Consider the following 15,096-nt stretch of genomic DNA (forward strand, 5'->3'; position numbering starts at 1 on the left):
CGGGATATCAATTTTTGTGTTACAAAATATGTGAAATTACCGTTATATGGTATATTATTTTTAAACTTTAACTTTAACTGATTCTATTACTTTATTTGGTATAATAAAATATTTAATCCCTTACAGATCCAACACTTCAAAACTCCAAATAGTAATCCCGATAACCCGAAACCATTGGGTCACCTAGATTTTTCTATACGAGGAATGAATAACCGGCAGATCTTGAAGTTACGAGACTAATTACTAATTGTCGCGAAATTCCGAAATTGTTTTGGGAAACAAATTTTTCTACGCGTTATGTATTATAATAATATATAATTTTACGCTTAACTGTTTTTAAACTCATTTTGGTCAAAATATTAAAGAATCTATGAATGCTGAAATCAAGAAATGCTGAAATTGTTCGGAATACCGAATTTGTCTATTCAAAGAATGAGAAGTTATGCATAATGCTTTTAGTGTGGTATTCTTCTGCGTTTAACTATTTGAATGCCTTTTTTAGACCATAATATGTATGTGCTTCTAAAATATTGAACCCCTAACATATTCTGAATATTCGGCACTAAAAGTGTTAGTCCCGAAATCTTAAAACTTCCCGTGGTACCACCTTTTACGCAGTGAAATAGGTATACTCATAAAAGCATTCTCAGTATCGAAATAATTCTCTCACTGAAAAATTGCTTTAATTGGAGCACAAATGCCAATATTGCAATATTCCGTTGTAAAACAATGGAGCGAAATGGAAATTATTGAACTAGAAATGCAACTTGCTGTAAAAAAATTACCTTACAGCACTTGACCACAATTCAAAATTTGGAGTCATGCATGCATGAAGCTAAAGCCGCTCGAAGCTATTTGCAAGCAAAAATATTTCCAGGAAAATTATTTAATTTTGAAATTTAAAATGCAGGTTCATGTAAGTATAACAGTATGTTGAAGTATGTGAGTCTATGTCCCACGATTTTTACAGAAGTGTAAAAAAAAGTTTTAACTTAATTACAGGCTTGATTTAAGTGAAAACCCGCAACATTTACAGATTATGTCAGCTTAAGAGTATATTGGCAATTAATATTTTTTTCTTGTCGATAAAATTCGCATGGGACAAAGTGATGTCAATGTTTGTTAGTAAGGGATTTTGGTACTTTTGTATGTTATTGTATGTAAAACGCTTTTTGCAATATATTATTTCACTACCAAAATAATAATAAGCTATATTAAACGTTGCGGTGAAAATATTGTTTCTATTTTACGTTTTATTTAATAATTATATCCGTTAATATTTAAGTTTGAGGTATTATGACTCAATGGTTATAATGTATTTTGTAAAATTTTGAATGAAAGATTTTTATGCTCAATTCATAACGGTTGAAATTTAATTTTTATAGCAATTTATGACAAAAGTTTTTGAGTTAAATTATCAGTTCATACTAGTTTTATAAGTATTTATAACATATTGATTTTAGAGAGACAATGTAAGAAGTATATATGAATATTTGATAAACAGAAGAGATTATTTATATTTATATTATTGTATTTTATTTAGATTATTTTATTTTATAAATTGTTATACTCTCTTCCACAGATTGTAAGAAGTTGCTAGTGCCCGATGACTGGACTGCAATGGTAACAAGCTAACATTCTCCGAGAATTGGAAATGTCTGCCGGGATGTGTAAAGTGTGGAATATGTTAACGATTAAAAAGCTAGCATAGGCAGCTTTTATTTAAAATTAAAATTCAACTCTTTAAAAAAAACTTTCACAACATTTTCCTGAGAGAGTTTTTCTGTCAAATTATGAAATCTTCAAAAGAATGATTTATTATTATTATTTTTTTTTAAACAAAAAAGTACGCACAACACCGTTTATATTCTAAATTTCAAAGTAAACTTTAAAACAAAAAGCGCAAAGAAAACTAGAAATTTTAAATGATTAAAAACCTGCCACGGAGGTTTTTAAGTTTTCTAAGTGTTACTGTAGCTTTTACGCTAAGTACTCAAGTACTCGTAGATTTATTTATGTATATATGCATGTATATATATCTTAAAATACGCGTGGCAAATGTAGCGTGGAAAAACTTTGGATGAAACTTAAATAGTTGCCATCTTACTTGGAGTTTTCATATTTTGGCCAAACGCACACAAATGACGTGGGTTGGCAGGCAAAAGTTTCACAAATATAGTTTTTTGCGCAACGGATATAGAATAGAACTTTTTTTTGGAGTGTTACAGTGTTCGTTGGGCAGAAGTGTACCAGCCGGATGTTTTAGAGGGTGTGGTACAGCAGTTAAGTAATACTCTTTTCGTTGGAGATCATTGGAATTTCCAGCACGACTCTGCTCCAACACATAAGGCAAAAACCACCGAGCAGTGGCATAAAAGGTTTCATAGCTACAGATGATTGGCCATCTGGAAGACCAGATTTGAAATAATTTAACTGCGGTTTGTGTTTAGATCTGGAGAACATGGCCTGCCGAATACGTAACAGAAATTTGGAGAGTCTCAAAAAAATCTTTGATTCGAGCAGTGTTGCAAATACCAATAAAACTGTGTGTGCTGCTATTGATCAATAGCCGAATCGTCTGAGGGCTTAGGTGAAAACAAAATATGACAATTTTGAATAAAATTGTGTACAACCCTCATTTAATAAATACATTATTAATTAAAATTGTATTAGACTTTCACTTTTTTAATAGGCTGAACTTCTAACACAACATATGGTGGGACTAAGTATAGACAAAACTGAAAAAGTAACCGGCCAAAGGTTTGTATCCGTTTTGCTGGCTCTTTCTAGCTATGATGTTTGGTACAAGCAATCTTCAAGTCGAATTAGGGTCAGACCAACCTTACAGAAAGAGTCAGTTTGTATGTCAGCTTTATTCTATAGTAGTCCGATCTAAGCAATATGTTCCGAGATTGTAGCGTTATCTTGGCCAATAATCCGTGCCGAATTTCGTGAAGATGTCTTGTCAAATAAAAAAGTTTCTATGACAGCTATATGCTATGGTTATCCGGTATCAGCAGTTCCAATAAACGAGCAGCTTTCTGTGGTAGAAAAGATGTGTATAAAATTTCAGATCGATCGGACATCGACACAGCTCATCACACTGACCATCTATATACAATATATATACAGGTTGGTTGGTCTCACAAAGAAATAGCACTAGTTGGTTGATTCGTCGTGAGAATACATGTAAAGGTACAGTGATTAAATTCTTTGTGTTGAAAGGTTCAAAAGCAATGGAAATTTATGAACAATTGTTTGAAGTGTATAAGGAGTCCTCACCGTTGAATTTTGGGCTGGTGAATTTAAACGTGGTCGTACTAGGCCTAAACACAATCCACGCAAAGGACGACCAACAACAGCAACACCATCAGAAATCATTGTGCAATTTCATAATATTGTTAATGAAGATCCAAGTTTGACCAAGCTAGAAGAAATTACTAATACCATAGGCATCTCAGACGAACAAGTACTTTATATTTTACGTGGAGAATTAACACCATGATCCCTAATTGAAACAAGCACGTTTGCAGTGGACTGAAGCTGGTTGTTCAGCTCCAAAGCAGGTGAAGTCACAAAGATTAGCTAAGAAGGTAATGGTATCAGTTTTTTTTTGGATACAAAAGAAATTTGGTTGATTGATTATCTGAAGAAAGGTAAGGCAATCAACTCTTAATATTATTTCAGCCTTTTGGATCAGCTGGATGAAAAAAAATCGTGAGAGAAGACCTGATGTGCAACACAAAAAAATAATTTTTCCTCAAGATAATGCACTTGTTCATAAAGGTGTTTTAACAATGACACAATTCAACGAATTACAGTACGAATTGTTTGAGCATCCACCATATTCATGAGATTTGGAGACAACTACCTCTGCAAAAACCTAAAACAATTCCATCGTGGAAAGCGTTTTTCGTCGAATGAAGTAACTATTATAGCCGTAGACGGGTATTTTGTAGAGCTTCCGGAAAGTCATTATAGGGATGACATAAAATTATTGGAGGATCATTGAAGTAAGTGTATTGAAGTTAAGGGAGATTGTATTAAATAAAAAAATATATTTCGTACCAAAAACAGTATTTTTTCAATCCGATCGCATAAACTTTTCAACCAACCAGTATACATATATGTACTTTAGAAGGTCTCGAACGTTTCCTGTTGGATATTATAAACTTCCAAGCAAAACTAATTGCCCCTATTGAGAGCATAACAATAATAATTACAATAAAATAAATATTTTAAAAACTTTATGAAAATATTACACTGTGCCGTTAGAAAGTTTGGTATGTTCGCCCATAAACAGAACGTAAATTATCCAAAAAATGTAGACATTGGGCCATTAAAAGCTCAGTAATTATATATATATATATACATATTAAATCAATTTTAGTTTTTATCTCTCTCCACTTTTTCATTTCATTTCCTCAGTCGCGTTGAGAGAAAACGAAAAAAAAATTTTAATCGAGATTTTTCTAAGTACTCGTACAGTTATGACGCATATGCTCATTGCTGTGGCGTTGCTAGTGCAAAATTTGTTCTTTCACATATACACAGTACGTATGTCTAGTATTTATACAATAGCTATGTATGTTTTTGGTAGCGTTAGGCAGCTGTTTCTATGCCTTCGCCATTTTAAGTGGGCGCTAATTATGGCGTTTAAACTATTTGTTTGCATATGCATTTACATTGGGTTTAAAAGTTTTTCAATTTATTTACATGCAGACACATTTACAATTGCAAATTACAGAGTAATTCAGTTTAATAGGGGATACTGAAAAAGTTATGATAGAAAAGTATTATATTCTATATTCTTCTTTTTGAATTTCTGTAAGATTTCTTACATATTTGCCGATTGATATGGTTGGTTGAATATATATGGGATTTCGCCCAAAAGTGGGCGGTGTCAGGCCCATGGTCCAATTTTTACAACAAATTTTCGCAACAAAAATTCTGAATAACTTAAATTGTCGGAACATCGGTGGATTTTCCAAAAAAAAACTATTAAGAAGTTTTTAAAACTAAAATAAAATAATTTGGTTTTTCTAAATATTCAAACATTTACTAATTAATTATATTTACATTTAAAAAAAAAGCATTTTAGTAATACAAATAACGGTGACTACAAAAAGCAAAAAATGTCGTTTCATTCTCTCTTCACTATTATTGCCAACTTATTATTACTGTTTTATTATTATGGTACAAGAAAGTCCGTAGAGTATTAGTTTTTTTGTTGAATTCAGGCTTCTGCGCCAAAAAATATGCAATATAAACATTTGAAAATACAAATGCCTGTTGTTTTAGAGCAGATGCACTCGTGCTCATTCTGTTTTACAAAAACAAAAAAAAAACAGTGAAAAACATGTAACATAAACATGAGTTGGTTTACATTTAGGCGCTTGGCTAATATTTATGAGCAATTGTATGCTCCATAGATTTGATATTTGATCTGGCAGAGAAACCGCATTACTACTATTTGACGACTCAATTTGTAAACATATGTTTTACAATTACACATAACCTTCAAAAGAGCGGAGTATAAATTTCACAGTAATGGGTTTTATTTTATATTATACTCTGAACAGGATATATTAAACTTGCTACGATGTTTGTAACATTCACAAGAAGAATTTAGCCATGTACGTCTCTCCGTCGTCTGTACATACGCGAACTAATCGCTCAGTTTTTGAGATATCGACTTGCAATTTTGCACATGTCTTTCTCTCACCAAGAAGTTGCTCACTTGTCGAAACCGCCAATAGCGGGCCACTAAAGTATATAGCAGCCATACCAACTGAACAATCGTAATACTAACTGAACGATTGTAATCAAGTCCTTGTAAGGGAATTTTATTTGACGAGATATCTGCATGAAATTTGGCATGGTTTATTGTGCAAAACAACGGTACAATATCCGAAGAAATTGTTCAAATCGGACCAATATAACATATAGCTGCCATTTGCTGCCAGTCGGAATAAATTTCTAGTATTTGTGAACGGTGCAACCGAAGTTAACGTTTTTTCTTGGTTTTGTTACACATATTTTTTAGACTATTTTTATTCGCAGCCACTTTATGCTCCCACAAATTATATACATTTCCTCATTGCGCACAAAATATTAACACATTCGCTTCTAAGCTAAATAAAAAAATACTCACAAATAACTTTAAAGTGGCAACTGCACACACATGTAGACGAGTGGAGAATACTTCTCTCTGCTACTGCCTCGGAGCAGCGCCGTAAGCAGCATTCAAGTTTAGAGCACACATAAATGTTTTATTACAAAAATATTAGGGCAGCATTGCATAGAAGTGCGCAGCCAGCAGTTGGACCGATAAATTTTTAATAAATTTTTGCAACAAATGTTTTCCTTTTTTGCCGAAACACGCGCTCAGCACTCGGCAGCAATCATCAAACGACACAAGCTGAGGCGCACAGCGCAAGTACGGAGTGAAAGGGAGAATTTTTAATAAAAATCTATTTTTCATGCCACGCACAACGGATGTTAGTAAATAATTTGCATACGAGAATGTGAGGGCCAAGGCATGACCATAAAGAGAAATTTGCACGGGTTTTCAGGAAGTGAGGCGTAAAGCTTGTTTGCTGAGTTTTATTATTATTATTTTTTTTTTAACTATTTTAAGAGTTTGATAAGTTGGTAAGCTAAACAGAAAAAAATATTATCTTTTTTAAATAATTTTTGATTTTGATTAATTTAATATTAATAAAAAAAATTGTTATAATATTTTTAAGTGATTTTTGTTTTTGTAAGATCTTTTTAATGCAATTTTAAAATTTCTATTTAAAATTTTTTTTGGAAATATGCGTTTTTTAAATATTTTTGTTTTAGTAATATTTATAATTTATTTTATAAGATTTAATTTGGTATTGAATTTTTATATTGAATTACTATTTTTCAGTTATTTTTTTTTAATTTATTTTAATTTTATTTTTTAATTGGTTTATAAGTATTTTTAATCACAAATTTGCAATTTAATTTCGTTTTTATTTTTCAGCATATTAAACTTTTTTTTTTTAAATAGTATAATTATTATTTATCTATAATTTTTAAAACATACTTTTTCAAATTTCAGAGTTTTTCTGAAATACTTTATCTTAATATTTTTGACTTTATAATTGTTTTTAAAATAGTTTATAATTTTTTTTTTTTTAATTTTCGATAATATAATTTTATTGTAATGTTGGTCTCTAAATATTTTTCTTAACCTAGTTTGTTTTTTTGTAAACAGTTAATATTTTTTTTATTTAATTTAATCCATATAAATTTTTGCAATTAATATTTTTTATTTTAATAAAAATTTTGAAAATATTTTTTGAAACATTAAATATTTTTTTAAATTGTCAGCAGTTTTCCAAATATTTTATTTCAATGAATGATTTTAATCATTTCTTATACATGAGTCTACAAATACTTTTACCCATCAGTTAGTTATTTTATTTAGTTAGTTTTATTTTTCAGTTTTTTTTTTAATATGTATATACATATATATTTATATAATATAATATATTTCGATAAATAATATTTTGTGTTTGATTAATAATTTTGAATTTTTTTGCATATTTTAGTGTTTTTTTAAATTTCAAATTTTTTTTCAAAGGTTTTATTTCAATATTGCATTTAAAATCTTTTTGTTAAATATGGGTCTCCAAATAATTTTTCCCATCGGTATTTTTATTTAAAAAAATATTAATAATTTTTCATTAGGTTTTAAAAGTATTTTTGCTAATAGTGTCTTATTGAATAAAAAATTTTCAAAATTTAAAAAAAAAAAATTTTTTTTACTTCAAATTTTTTTCTGATATCTTATTAAACAGTTTTGTTTTATTTAAGTTATTTTTTGAGTTATTATTATTATATTTTAGTTATTGATATTTCTCCTTATATATGAAATATAATTTTTATTTATTAATAAGGATCTTTTTTTAATTCACATATACTTTTCATATTTTTTTGTTTTTCAATATTATATTATAACAATTTATTAAAATAATCTGAATATTTTTATTCGATAGATTTTTATTTAACTTTGTTTTTATAATTTTTCAGTGTATTTTAATTTAATATTTTTTAAAATTTATTTTGTATCATTTTCCAAATATTTTTTTTAATTTTCGAATTTATTTAAAAATGTTGCATTTTCAAATTTATTTTAAAAACGTTTCATAAAGGTTTTTTTTTCTAAATTTTAATTTCAATAAATTGAAAAAAATCGCGCACATTGTTTCTGTATACTTATCATCCATTCATTTCTCGCACATTTACAAAATTTATAAACCACATATTTTTAAAAAATTTATGCACTCACTGCTCATTGATTTAGAATATTTTTTGTAATCACTCATAAATTACGCTTTAATAGCGGTTTCGCTTTTGTTTTAATTTTTACTTGTTTTTTTTTCACTTAAAATTTACGCGTTTAAAGAGAGTTCACTTGCTCCCTCCTTGGCACCTTGCGCCCAATTCGCGTACTGCTCGGAACGAATTCAATTTGCTAACTGCTTTCATTGGCGCTGGCGCTGCATTTCTTAAAGCCACACTGTTTGCATCGCAAGTATTTGGATACTGGGCACATACTACACACGAACATATATATATATATATGTGGATACTTGCTTTTGTTTAGTCTTACCGAATTTTTCGGACAAAACAGCCTTGCCACGTATTTCAAATGGAGTACTGGAATTTCCAATGTGACGCATGCGCCACGAAACTTGCAATTGTTGCACGTGTGTTGCATGCCCGGCTACATAATACACACACACATATATATATACGTATATATATTTAGACATCCATGTAAGTTTGTTGTGATTATAGAAATAAAAACATAATCAGCTGAGCGCACCGCCAAGGCGCCGCAAACGAGCGCTTATCGAAAATGAGCAATATGTGTGTACAAACATGCTACAAAAAATAGCAACAACAACAAAAGGCATGTTAACAGAAAGTAAAAAATCCGGCAACAACTACAAGCGAAACACAAATATTTGCAGCATTTCAAGGCAACCGACAACCACTTCAGAGTGCTGCCACTTCAGCGTGCCGCATGTGTGCTAATGAGTTGATCTGTTCTGCGCGGGGGCAAGGTGGCCTGAGTGTGTGTGTGCGTTGGTGTTTCGCCATTCAAAAAGCAAGACGCAAATGTGTTGAGTGAGTTATGAGGAACTAGATTTGTTTTGTCTATTGCCAGGCGAAATTGTTAAGAGCGTTTTCACAATAAGCTTATGCGGCTACATGTGAGTTAGCCTTTGTGGCTGTGTGTTTGTGTTTGGGTATTGAATATAAATACTTCGCAGCAGTAAACTTTCGTTTAATTACAAATGGAAAATTATGTAATGAATAATGTGAAACGGGAATTCTGAAATGAATGAATGGAATTCTATAAACATTTCATAGCAACAATTTTGCCCACTACTGTGGTAAATTGTTTCTATTGAATTTTGAAAATGTTTGCATACATAATAACTTTGTTCAGTTAACAATTCAGTGTCGATAGTTCGTTAAAATATAGTAGATCGAAAGATGGCGTATTTTGAAGTGAAGAATCTTAAAGCACGATGGTAAAATCGATGGATTAAACCTTGATTCTTACTTGTTCGCAGTAAAAAGAAAGCTACCGTAGTGAAAGCTGACAAAGTTGGAATACTTTTTTTGGCAGTTAGACGTAGTATTAGAGATATACCATATACATATATATATATATATATGTATAACAATATTTAAAGTTTTCGAAAAGATGGCATCTACGGTTTGCAGTTCAGTTAAAATCTGATAAGTTAATAACATCACAAGATTGAGATCAAACTGAATAAACTTAAAATTAAAAATATTTTTGAAAAAGGTTGCCACCTGTTTAATATGTTTATTTCAAGGATTTAATTAAATATCAAGCTAAACAGGTTTAATTAAGTATACAGTTGAAAAATATTTTACGACGGGTTGCCACTTGTTTACATTAAAATAAAATAAAACGAAAACTATGAAATTATAGTATGAACATCGAGTTATTTAATGAAAGCTATAAAAATATTTCAGTCGCAGATTTTTTCAACAATGAGTAACGTTATAACAATTTAAAGAGGGATTGCCAGTTAATTCTATTGTAAATTAACTTGATCAAATAGCTGAAATTTTAAAAGAACTTCTGTTAAAATAATTTCTGTTATTCGTTGCCACCTGCTCAAAAGTTCAAGCTTAAATAGTGTTATTCAAAATAAATCTAAAGAAGTTGCATAAGATTCACACTTGAATTTTTTTTTTTAATTTTTAGAAGCGTAGACACTTGTTTTTTTCTTTAAACTAAATTGATGAAATTAATCAAAAATTAAAATTTTGTCAACGAGTTTAACAAATTTTAAAAGAATTCCTAATAAAGACCTTTGAATTTGGTTGCCATTTGTTTAAAAAATTTATTATTAAAGTGCTTTAAAAAGGCTTAAAGCTGGAAATATAAAATTTTTTACAATCGATCTTGAGAAAAATCGAAATAGTGACACGTTTTTCAAACTTAATTGAATTATCAATTAATAAGAAATTAGCTAGAGTTTTTAAACATAGTGTGAAAAGATTGTGAAGGCATTCAAAAAATATTTGCTGAAATTTGTTTCTTCAAATAATAATTAAAATAAAAATTAAAAGAAAAAAACATAAATTCATGTCAGTTGTATGCCATAATAGAAATTCGTATGACATTAAAAAAAAAAAACTGGATAAAAATTGTTTTCATATAATATTTATTTTACCTTAACGTTTTCTCCCAAGCCATTTTACCAACTCTGGTTGTAAAAAAATACTGTTATAATCACTATTTTTGGTACTAGGGAGGGCCTATTACGATCACCTTTTTCTAATATACTAATGCCGAAGACTCAAAACTTTTGATTTGATGAATTGGTTCGCAATTGTGTACAAACGACAGAATTTGTCTCCGAGTTGAGTAAGGTTGAGGTCATCGACTTACTAAGCTTCACACGTATTACTAATCTGTCATGAGTAATTAATTTACTCGCTTACATATTTTTAGCAATAATAAAGCGCCAAGTTAATTAACTCAATTTGCATTGTCATGGTGTACACTATTGTCTTTGACAAGCAGGGGTTCATCAATTGATAAAATCACATAAAAGCGTAGTTATTTCCAGAAATATCTACGCCAGCTTGAATCAGGTCATGCACCCATTGTTTTGGCTACTACGGAGTGTGCCATAAGGTGACAGTCGCCAATACAATACTACTTTATTCTATTAATGCGATTTAATTAACAATTCGAAAAACGCGAATAATTTTACGCCTGCTTATGGAATAATATTAATAATAATTCGCACCTTTCAACTCATCCACGGTTCACCGGTTTTGTCCTGTGTGCTTAACCCTTATGTTAGTAACCGGGTACCCGGGTACCCACCGCGGTGTATTTGTGTAAATAACTTAAAAAAAATTCAATATTTCATTTTAAGCTCTCAAATCGTCGTTTTTTAGTTCATTTTTTTAATTTTTTTGTTTATTCTACGTTGTTATTTTTTTTTCCTTAAATTGTCACTGACTATTAATATTTGAAGAAAATTTTTTTTCTAAAAAATAAAATAAACAAAATAATAATAATAATACTGAGATCGGATGCTAAAAGAGGTCGGTAAAGTTGGTTACTAACATAAGGGTTAAAGTTTTTCAATTTATATTTTGCTTTGGTTTTCGAAGGGGCTTGTACCACAAAGGCAAGACATAAGTCAATATGAAGGTTATCTACCCAGTTTGAGAACCAATTCCTGCATCTAAATTCAGCATTTATTTATTTTTGATTCCCTAAACAGAGTATGTTAAGTTTGCCATGATGTTTGTAGCACCCAAAAAGACAACGTCGAAAATTATATAAAAATATGTATATAAATAAATGATCAGTCGATTGAGTCGAGTCGGTTTAGCCATGCCCGTCTAAATATATATATAAAATGGTCGCTCAGTTTTTGAGATATCGACCAGAAATTTTCGACACGTTCTTTTCTCACCAAGAAGCTCCTCTTTTATCGGAGTCTACGATAACGAACCATTATTGCATATAGCTGCCATAAAAACTGAACGATCTTAAAGATATTTGGCATGAATATATATTGTTTAAGGCAATAATGCAATATCCGAAAAAATTATTCAGATCGGACCACTATAGCATATGGCTGCCATATAAACTGATCGATCAAAATCAAGATAAAGATCTTTTCATACCTCTGTATGCTATAAAAAATGCAGCTGTGAAGGATATTATAGCTTCGGTGCAACCGAAGTTATCGTTTGTTCTTGCTTTGTTTTTTTATTAATAGCTCTGCGCCGGATAAAATACGTGCCAATTCCGATTTCGTAGAACCGGCTGTTGTGGGAATTGCAATTATCTTAAAAGCCTCTAGTCTCTTCCAATTTGACAGAGAGTAGTTCATTGAGAAAACTTTGCGCTCATTTTCACAGTGTACGATAGGAATGTTTCACACACCAACTTTGATAGAACGGGGTTTAGTACTTCTAGAGATATAGGATTTTACTTACAAATGGGCGGTGCAACATCCATTGTATAATATTTAAACCTGCTCCTAAAAAGCTCCTCCCCACCATCTTGGTTGTGAAATTTAATGCTTATGACGCATTTATTCAGTGAGTCATCGCATTTAGTAGCTTTCAACATAACCCTTATATGGCGAGTGGGCGTGGTTATTATCTGATTTTATCAATTTTTACAGTGTTTAAAGAAATACTAAAAAGATGCACGAAGTTTCATGAAAATATTTATTCAAGTTATCGCTTGCACGCACGAAAAGACATATAGTTGCTCGGGGTTGAACTCGTCTCGCCATCCTGATCATTTATATATAATATATGGGGCATTCCACGCCAAATCGACCACTTTTAAATCCGACCCCTTTAGATTTCGCCGAAATTTTTCTATTCTCTTCAACATTTTTGAGAATTTTTTCAAATTTTTTATCAAACCCAAAAAAGGCTATGAATTTTTCAAAAAACGGCTTTTATATTTTTAAATAGCCATAACTTTTTTAGGCATATGCTTTTAGGTACCTTTTTTTTAAATATTTGGTTTTAAATGAACTTTTGAAAAAATACAGCAGAAAATTAGATATGATCAATTCTTCAAGATAATCGTTGTTTTTTAACCAAAATCGTTATTTTTTGAAGTTAGACATTTTGTTTTTTTTTTGTCTCAAAAAAACTTTCATTAATATACAACTTTTTCCGCTCATCCTGGAGTGGCTCGAATTTTTTCTTAATTTTTTTATTCAAGTTTGTAGTTTTATAACCCTTGGTAAATCTGAAAAATATGTAATATGCACAATTCTTTACAAAATGAATGTAAATTCTCACTGTATGAAATATGTTGAAGCTTAGAGCAATGAAAATTGTGTAACATTTTTACAAATATTGAATTTAATGGCAAGTGAACAAGTCTTTAATTCAGCGTTAAATAATTATTCTAACGCCAAAAGCATACTACACTTTTTTAGCCGAATGATTAAACACGCAAAGTGAAAGGTCAATATGAGAAATTTAGGCATTATTAGCAATTTTCTTTAAAATTATCTGCTTTATTCTGTAGTCAAACCTGCTTAAAAGGAAAAGTTCTACCAGCCTTCTAAAGAGCAACGTAGCGGGATCAGGTCTAGTTTTATTTAGATTTCAGATTATATTACTAGGCTTTAAATAGGTATATTTAATAAATAGCAATATATTAACAAACAAAAAAAAAATGTCTTTATTTGAATCACTTTGATTCGTTCTTGAAAGTCGCTTCGCAAAGGCCGACAGCAAAACCACAGCTGCCACTACACGATTCGTGTTGGCTAGCATCAGTGACACTGAAAGTCGAATTTCCTTATACAATTGTTGCCGTTGCTATTTAATTTTTGTTGTCTCCACAACTCCATTCAAAGGGTCTTTCGCACAGCCACCCTTTGCCGCCATAACTTCCGCCTTTCAACGAAGAAGCAAACGTGCGTGCTCGAGTGGCAGCTGCTCGACGGACGTTGAACGCTTATCGTGCTCACACGAAAGTTTGCCGCTCTTTGTGGCGTCGTGAGAATTTGCCAAAATGGACATACAAAGTGTAAATGTTGGTTTTGTTATTCAAATTAAAGTAGCTTTGTTATTCATTGCCCAAAGTGAAGAAATTAAAGAAGAAACTTTTCGCACTTTACTTACTGTATTATTTCATTCGCTTTGCTTACTTTTATTATAGTTCCCAACGGATTTTATGATGTGTATCCAACTGTAAGCTAATTAGAGTAACTTTCGCATTAGTCAATTTATTAAAACATTTCGTGTGCAAGTTTTTTGTAAAACATTAAGTCTTCCATACGATTACTATTATAGATTATAAGAACTAATATTGGCTTTTACTCAGATGGCAACCTTATTCAAAATAAAAATTTAAAGATGGAAAGATATAAGTATTTTTAAACCTATAAATGCTACATATTTATTACTTTTATCAATCCATTCATATATAAAATGTCAAATATTTGACAACTAATTAAATTATTGCTCTTTCATGTTATTTTTGTAGCAGATCAAGTCAAAAGACCATTTGTATTAAAACTTTTTTTTATGTTTAGTAAAGCTACAAGTTAAACATATTTCTTAGAGTGTTGCCACTAGTACTCTCGCAAAATATTGCTACAGAATATGATAGTTTTGTTCAGCTTACGGTTGTCTATAAAACTTAATACTAATAGAGATAAATATAGAGTTATACACATACATATATATAATGATAGGGATGACGAGACGAGTTGAAATTGAGGTGACTGCCTGTCCGTTCATCCGCCCTTGTGTGCAAGTCATAACTTGAGTAAAAATTGGAACATTGTGACGACACTTGGTATGCGTGTTCTTTGCCTCCCCAGAAAGTTTCATATTGCAGATGAGCACAAACTCACAAAATGCCGTTAAGTGAAAATGTGGAGAAGACTATAGCTAAGGCGAAAATTATGATATCAAACTTTAGTTGGGTGGAACGGATAGCTGAAGAGAGGAGCATCTATGGAAGCTTTTAAAAAGTGCGCTTGGTTTTGCCTTCTAAAG

At 30.6% G+C, this 15,096-nt stretch overlaps 1 protein-coding gene across 2 annotated transcripts in view; it reads right to left on the reverse strand.

The window, feature by feature from the left end:
* LOC106622154 (G-protein coupled receptor dmsr-1) overlaps positions 1-15,096 on the reverse strand; it is a 255,903-nt gene that overhangs the window by 196,985 nt on the left and 43,822 nt on the right. The window contains exon 1 of one of the 2 annotated variants that reach the window (XM_070108721.1): positions 6,155-6,682. The exons of the other annotated variant lie outside the window; for it this stretch is intronic. The gene's annotated coding sequence lies outside the window, so the exon portion shown is untranslated. Of the gene's footprint in view, positions 1-6,154; positions 6,683-15,096 lie in introns of those variants that run through there. 2 annotated transcript variants of the gene reach the window in all.

This window comes from Bactrocera oleae, chromosome 4 (genome assembly GCF_042242935.1).
Source record: "Bactrocera oleae isolate idBacOlea1 chromosome 4, idBacOlea1, whole genome shotgun sequence".
NCBI lineage: Eukaryota > Metazoa > Arthropoda > Insecta > Diptera > Tephritidae > Bactrocera > Bactrocera oleae.